We start from the raw sequence: 7,605 nt of genomic DNA, 5'->3' as shown, positions 1-7,605 counted from the left end.
TAGGGGAAGGTGGTGGCAGCAACTATGATTCTTTAGGATTTCTTTTAGGTACGAAATTCAAGGAAACAAGATTATAATAAGATAAAAAATATAAATAAATTGAAAATGAAATAAGATAATAAAGAAATCAAAAGATCTCCCTTATGAAGGTGAACGGTAAAGATGATTGATGGTGCAGATGAATCTGTGGAAAATAGATGGATAATGTCCTATTCGGTGCTTTAGTTTGGAATATTTGGTTACATCTCTATTCGATAGTGTTTGGCCCATGGAGGATAATCGATCAGTGTTAGAACGAGGGAAATACCTAATGGAGAGTGCGTCTAGGGAGATAACTATGAGCAGACTACAAACAATGTACAAATGAGATCAATTACTAGTGAAACGATATGGAAGCGGCCTCCTCTTGGATGGTTAAAGGTGAACTCCGATGGGGCTAGCCATCGAGAATCTGGAATTTCTTCATGTGGAGTTGCCATCCGAAATCACGAGGGTGAGTAGAGGATGGGATTCTCCAAATTCATCGGCATTTGTATGATACTAGAAGCTGAGATCTGGGGGGTCTATTTGGATTATGTGCAAGGGAATTGGGGTAACCAAATTATTATAGAGACTGATAGCTTGGAGACCATAGAGACGCTTAAGCGAGCTGAAACTGGAGAGAACAAGACAAGACTGGTTGAACACATTGCTGATTTATTGAAACACGATTGGGTGGTGCGGATTCAACATGTCTCTCGCAATGGAAATAAAGTGGCTGACTGTATGACAAAGTTAACAGATAGAAGCAACCATGACTTCATCAAGTTTGTTGAACCTCTTAAGGTGTTGCACTCGATGCTACACGATGACCAACTTAGTAGGGATACTGCTTAATTAGATTAGTTTCCTTTCTTTAAAAAAATTAATAAGAATTTAAATTCAATATGAAAATTTGAAACGAAATACATAATTCAAACTTGAATTTTGGCATAAAGATTTAAAAATTCAAATTAATCTAATTTAGATTAACCTAACCCGAATATTCAAGAGGTCTAAATTGTATATATTTTTCACTATTAAAAATTTGAAACCATAAATTAATAATATATTTATCTAGAATTGTTATCCAAATATACGTACAAATGTATAATTATAATATCTGTGAGTAAATATAGGGTGTTGGTTAAGTTGGTAATGCTTTATACAATATCTAGTGCGAAATACCGTGTGCAAATGTATTTATAGTGTTCATTCTTCTATCTCTTATTGAGAGTGATAGAGAACAAGGGGTAATCTTTTGTGTTGCAGCTGCCGTCATTTCGTTTGGCTTATGGCTAGTGGCAATATGTTTCTTAGACACGTTCACATACATTCTATCTTTTTGGAATAGGAATTTTTTGGGTAAGTAAAGAATGCGAAAGAAATTTTCTCTGATATTTATAGGTTGAGCAGTGAGTTGTTATTCAATAACAGTCCAACTGTAATTGGAGAACATGATGTCCGAAATATTGTCTGATTGAATTTTGTGATGTATTTGGACAGTGTTTAAGCTCTAAGAGTAAAACAAACAACTATTATATTACATCATTTACGGGGCATAAATTTAGATTAATTAGTTTCGTATAATGAATATGGAGAGCATTGGGGACAGAAATTCAAACAACATAATATCCGGAAAGAATTAAATCAAAATTATTTTTGATTTTTGCTTGGACGATTTTGACCCTGAACCTAGCGTATAAATAGAGAATCATTTTCAGCTTTTCAACTCACTTAAACACTCACAATTCCTCTCAAAAGCTCTCTAAAGCATTTTAAGCTTTCTTCATTTTTTGGGTGCTAAGAGAAGAGTAGTACCACTGCAGTCAATTTCTATTTTCGAATGTACGAATTCTTGAAGTGATATTGTTAACCTCAAAGAACGATCCGTCTATTGCAATGATTACACATCAGACGCGAATTCGTTTCTAAAACAGTGATTTCATCATCACAAGATTCATATTATTCTATTTAATTATTTTATTTATATTGTCATGTCAGTACTAACTACCGATATAAATATTTCCGGTAATTTTCCCAATAAATCACCGGTGATGGGTATATTTACCGATCTAACACCGGTCAGATTATATTTCTCGATCTAACACCCGTAGCAGTAAAGTGCCCCCCTAAACTGCGCTATACGCTGATTTGGCGCCACGTGGGTATAGCGCGCCCCCTGCCCCGCGATATACGGTGATCTGGCACCACGTGGGTATAACACGCCCCCTGATCCGCGCTATACCTGGGTATCTGATACGTGGGGTATAGCGCGGTGCAGGGGGCGCGCTATACCCCTAAATACCCATCCCTTCACGTCCCCATCCTCCCTATAAATACCCCCATCCTCAATCACTTTTATCATACAAAATTCTCTCAAATTCTCTAAACTTCTCTCAAATACTCTATTTTTAAGGTATATTTTATAATATTTTTACTATTATGTATTTACTTTATTTAATATTTTACTAATATAATTCTTTTGTAGATATATAATGGAAGGCAGTCTACTTCGCTCGGATGAAAATCATATATCTCTACACTTTGCTGATACGGGAACATTTTAACATTTTAATTTAATTTAAATTATTAGTAATATTTAGTTGATTTATTTAATGCATGATTATTAGATTAAGAATTAAATATCTCGACACTTTGCTGATACGGTAACATTTTAACGTTTTAATTTAATTTAAATTATTAGTAATAATTAGTTGATTTATTTAATGCATGATTATTAGATTAAGAATTAAATATCTCGACACTTTGCTGATACGGTAACATTTTAACGTTTTAATTTAAATTATTAGTAATAATTAGTTGATTTATTTAATGCATGATTATTAGAGTAAGAATTAATTTTTGTAATTATTTATTTTTAGGAGAAGGACTGTGTATTAGATCCTTTTATCAGGAATCTTAAGTTAGTGATACCCAGCCGTCTCTTTCCGTATTTAGTAGAGGCTGGATTCAGTTACATAGGTAGATATCAGGGTCACTGTAAGATAGAGCCAGACCTGATTTCTGCCTTAGTAGAGCTGTGGAGGCCGGAGACCCACACATTCCATCTTCCATGCGGAGAGTGCACGATCACGCTTGAGGATGTTTCTATGCACCTGGGGCTTTCGGTGGATGGAGATGTGATATCGGGGATAGCTTCCGGTTCTTGGACTACTTTGTGTCGGGATAGTCTAGGACGTGTCTCGGAAAATTTTATCGGAGGTAGGATACCGTTAAATTGGTTAGATGCCAATTTTCGGGAGTTGAGCGCAGATGCCTCTGAGGATGAGGTTATGATGTATGCACGGCCATGCATACTGCGGTTGATAGGAGGGTTGCCTCTGAGCGCAGACGCCATCTTCCGTCGAGTGGCACTCCACTGATCGCGTGCTCCGGCAGTTTGGTTGTTTTCAACCAATTCCGGAAGCACCTCACAATATGGACGAGTTGCATAGCTTAGATAGACGCGGCAAGACATATACAGATTGGCTGGTGAGGCATCATGGGTGGGTCGTGTTGTGGGAGGATCGACATCGGCGCCTTCCCCGTAAAGAACCCATTTTTGATGACCTCTTGATGTATGTTGAGGATTATTATAAGTGGTTCAACAGTAAGCGGAAACCGTTTATACTTCCTGAGGATGCACGAGGGCAGACCTTTCCACGACGTCGACAGAGACGTTCACCGACACAGCACCATCGTCCCTCGACTCGTGGATGGAGAACAGGTGCTTCCGGTTCATCCTTAGCTGCACCAGCAGGACCTTCCCAGCAGCCACCGCAACCACCGCAACCATATATGATGCCGCAACCATATATGATGCCGCCACCGTCTTTCCATTACCAGATGCCGCCGTCGCCGCCTTTACCTAGTTTTATGACCCGCCACCGTCACAGATGACCCATCTTGGAGGCTATTATGGGTCTATGTTTGCAGATCTAACTTGGGGTTCATATACTGGATATTTGGCGAGTTCAGCCTCATCACCCATGGCCACAGCACAGACACCTCCTGTACAGTTTTCACACTCAGCGATGTCTGGGTTTTCCCAGTTTCCCAGTTTTCGCAGGCCGGCGGGATAGTCAGTCATACACCTCCAAGGTCCTTATTCTATGGAGGTGCTTCATCGTCATCATCTCCTTATCAACCTAATGTACCTGCTCAAGACGACGACGACAATGATGACGATGACGACGACGACGACGATGACAGCGAGGAGTCAGAACCAGTGATACGAAGAAATCCTCCTCGAGACTGACAGCCACCGCCCTGCGGAACACATTCACGACACAGGCATCGATAGATTTTTTTTATTATATTTGTATTTACTTTATTTTATTTAATTGTAACTTTTTATTATTTCTCATTTAATACTTACTTTATTTTGTTAAATTTGATGGACTTTTTTTTAATATATTTCAGTTAATTTTGTTTATTACCATTTAATATCAGTTATTGTAATTTGGTTATAATTTACCATTTAATTATTATTATAAGTTTGTTGTATTTAAATACCAAATTGTTATTAGTTTGATAAAATTTAATGATTCTGTTCGTTTTTTAATCTTCATCATCGATTATCGAATGACATTAACTTGAAGTAAATGCAAATTAAAATACAGTAATTATTATTTGATAAACAAATAAATCATTTCCTCATCAATTGTTACTTGATGACAATAGAAGTGGACATGTTTTTCTAGTGTGTCCTGGGTTTCTACAATGGCCACATCTTCTGTCTTGTCTAGATCTTTCTCGAATATCCATATCGCAATGAATTCGATTGGATTTTGGACGACCACGCTCCCTCAATAAACTTTGATTTGGTACAATCGGAAGCCAATCTTGAACCTCATTAGGGTCTTTGTCATTACCTATGGGGGAAACTCAAATTCGTATACCTTAAAAACTTCAGATAGTAGGTATACGGGATCCACAAAATGGTTATAGTCTTGACGTGTATACGAGCAAGCTGTTATCACATGAGAGCATGGATACTTCAGAGCTTGAAAAAACTCGTAGTCGCACATTCTGTCCCTTAGATTTACTCTTAATGACACAACTTCAATCCCTTGAAGAGGTCACGGTAACTCTGTGACACAAAACATTTCATGCCTTCTTGAGAAGCTTGTTACAGACATTCCATTTGATGCAGCAATTTTTTTTGTAGATCTGCAAGTAATCTAGGGTGATAGACATGACCGCCTTGCATCCAGGTTTGAGCTTGTCCCCCGAGCTTTGCAAAAAACACCCACAAACGAAAATATGTAGTTTTTACCAAAGCCGCTACAGGTAAGTGACGTGCACCCTTTAAGGTTAAATTGATTGCCTCAGCCAAGTTGGTCGTCATGTGTCCACATCGATATCCACCATCATATGCGTTCGTCCACATTTCTTTATCGATGAGGCTGATGTAATCGTATCCTTCCTCGTTCTTCGCCCGCAAATCTTGAAGCATTGATTCAAACGTTCGAGGAAGTAGTTCGTAACCTGATCAAAAAATGTATAACTTACTAACTTGCTTTCTTTGTAAAACTAAAATGATCAAAAATGTAAAACTTACTAACTTGCTTTCACTTACCCATGCGCACAATTAATTGACGCTCATCATTCTTCTTGTACCTTCCATGATAGTTCGCAGCAATGTGTCGGAGATAATAACTATATTGGACAAAGGGTGGTTGCCACATTGGACCCAAAGACTCCATTGCTGCTTTGATCCTAGCTCCGCGATCTGAAATGACACATATTTTTTCCCTCGTGATAACATGTGCACGTAAATTTCGGAGGAAAAAAGCCCAAGAATCTGTATCTTCTCCTTCGACAAGAGCAAAAGAAACTGGAAGAATGTTGCGATTGCCATCTTGGACAACTGCCAATAATAAAACTTGCTTGTATTTTCCATACAAGAAAGTCATGTCGATCTGGACCACAGGCTTGTAGTATTTGGCAGTATTAACGCACTGTGGGTAACTCCAAAAAACCCGGTATAATTGGTATCGATTGCGAAGAACTCGATCATTATGGTATGCATAGGAGGTTTCAAAGTCCACAATTATCCCAGGATTCAACGTCCGCACTAGCCTAAACCACCCTGGAAGTTCGTTGTAAGATGTATACCATTCGCCATGAAGTTTGACAATGGAATTTTGTTTTGCCAACCAAGCTTTTTTATAGGAGACGGTGTACCCATACTGCGATTGTATAGTTGAAATCAACACTGCAACAACAATATGAGAGCTTGCTTTTACCATGGGCATGATGGCTTGGCATATCACTTCAGAGTCCAAGTTGGGATGATCTTGGTTGATCCCTCTAGCACAACATGTGTGAGGACTGTTGTATACTGTTAGTTCCCATATGTTGTTTTTCCTCTTCATTTTTGATACGCGAACCATCCAATTGCATCCGTTTTCGCGTCGGGCACAATAGCATACATATTTTTCGGTTGTCGATTGGTTGACTTTGGACTGAACATAATTATGGATATTGTAATTTTTGATAGCCATCATCGCTTCTTCGTTTCTTGAAAACTCCATGCCTAAAGATAACTCACCATTATTTATTGATGAGTAATATCCATAGTCACCGAGATGAGGCATATCCGTAAATTCTAGCCCGTACATTACACCATAATCAGCTTCATACATGTGTGCAGGAGGGTCAGTTTGTGCCACATTTCCTGGAACTTCATCATCATCGGAGTTGAATTGCGGTGATTTTGGGTGAATGAATAGTCCAGTCTCAGTACCATCCACACCAGGCTCACGAAGCGGTTCTTCTGGTGGAGATGATGGTTCCTCCATGCTCTCCAAATTTAGGTCGAAGATCCTACTACTACTTGCACGCCTTCCCCTTGAACTGGAAGGCATATGAACATTGAGATCGAAAAAGCTCACAGTCTAATGCCTCCCCCTGGAGCTTGAAGCCATCGTGTCAAATGGAAACTGCACAGATGGTTGTGTCGATTGCATCTCCATATGGTCAAAGAAATTTGCAGATGAATGCCTTCCCCTTGAACTGGCCGAGGTGTTGCCATACATATTGTTCGTGGACCCACCTCGGTACATATTGTAAGGAGTTGCGGATGAATGTCTCCCCATTATGGCATTAAAATCATTACACATTACTTTAGTCGGGCTATCAACTTGATCAACTTGTTCAGCCAGCCCATAGTGTGAGCTTAAAGATTGACCCCAAACAGTACGCACTTGAACAAAATGTGCATACATCTCAATAGCGGCGTCTGAATAATTACTTTGAGCTTCAACCATCATTTGAACATCATCATTGTTCGAAAGTTCGAACGCTGTATAAGTTAATGGAAACAATGATGTTGGAAATCTGTACTGCAACGACGACATTCTTCTGTTACTTCCAACATGAATCTTCCTCGAAATCTTTGTTATCAGCTCCTCAAGAGTTATGTTTCTCTTGAATGATATTTTAACATGCTCATTTGATACGAAAACAACGTCGATTTCATCTTCTCGAATTTCACCATCATAATAAACAATAGTTGAAAGTCGCGCCATTCTTTGAGTTTAAAAGTGTGGCAATATTATATCTGCAAAAAAAATAACT

General features: G+C 38.7%; 1 pseudogene; it reads left to right on the top strand.

Annotated features, from left to right (window-relative positions):
• Positions 1-363: 363 nt before the first annotated feature.
• The window catches only part of LOC120205775, a 44,470-nt pseudogene continuing 37,228 nt past the window's right edge, over positions 364-7,605 (top strand).

This window comes from Hibiscus syriacus, unplaced genomic scaffold, assembly GCF_006381635.1.
Source record: "Hibiscus syriacus cultivar Baekdansim isolate YM2019G1 unplaced genomic scaffold, ASM638163v2 tig00013040_pilon, whole genome shotgun sequence".
Lineage (NCBI taxonomy): Eukaryota > Viridiplantae > Streptophyta > Magnoliopsida > Malvales > Malvaceae > Hibiscus > Hibiscus syriacus.
This window is presented reverse-complemented; position numbering and strand designations above follow the sequence as displayed.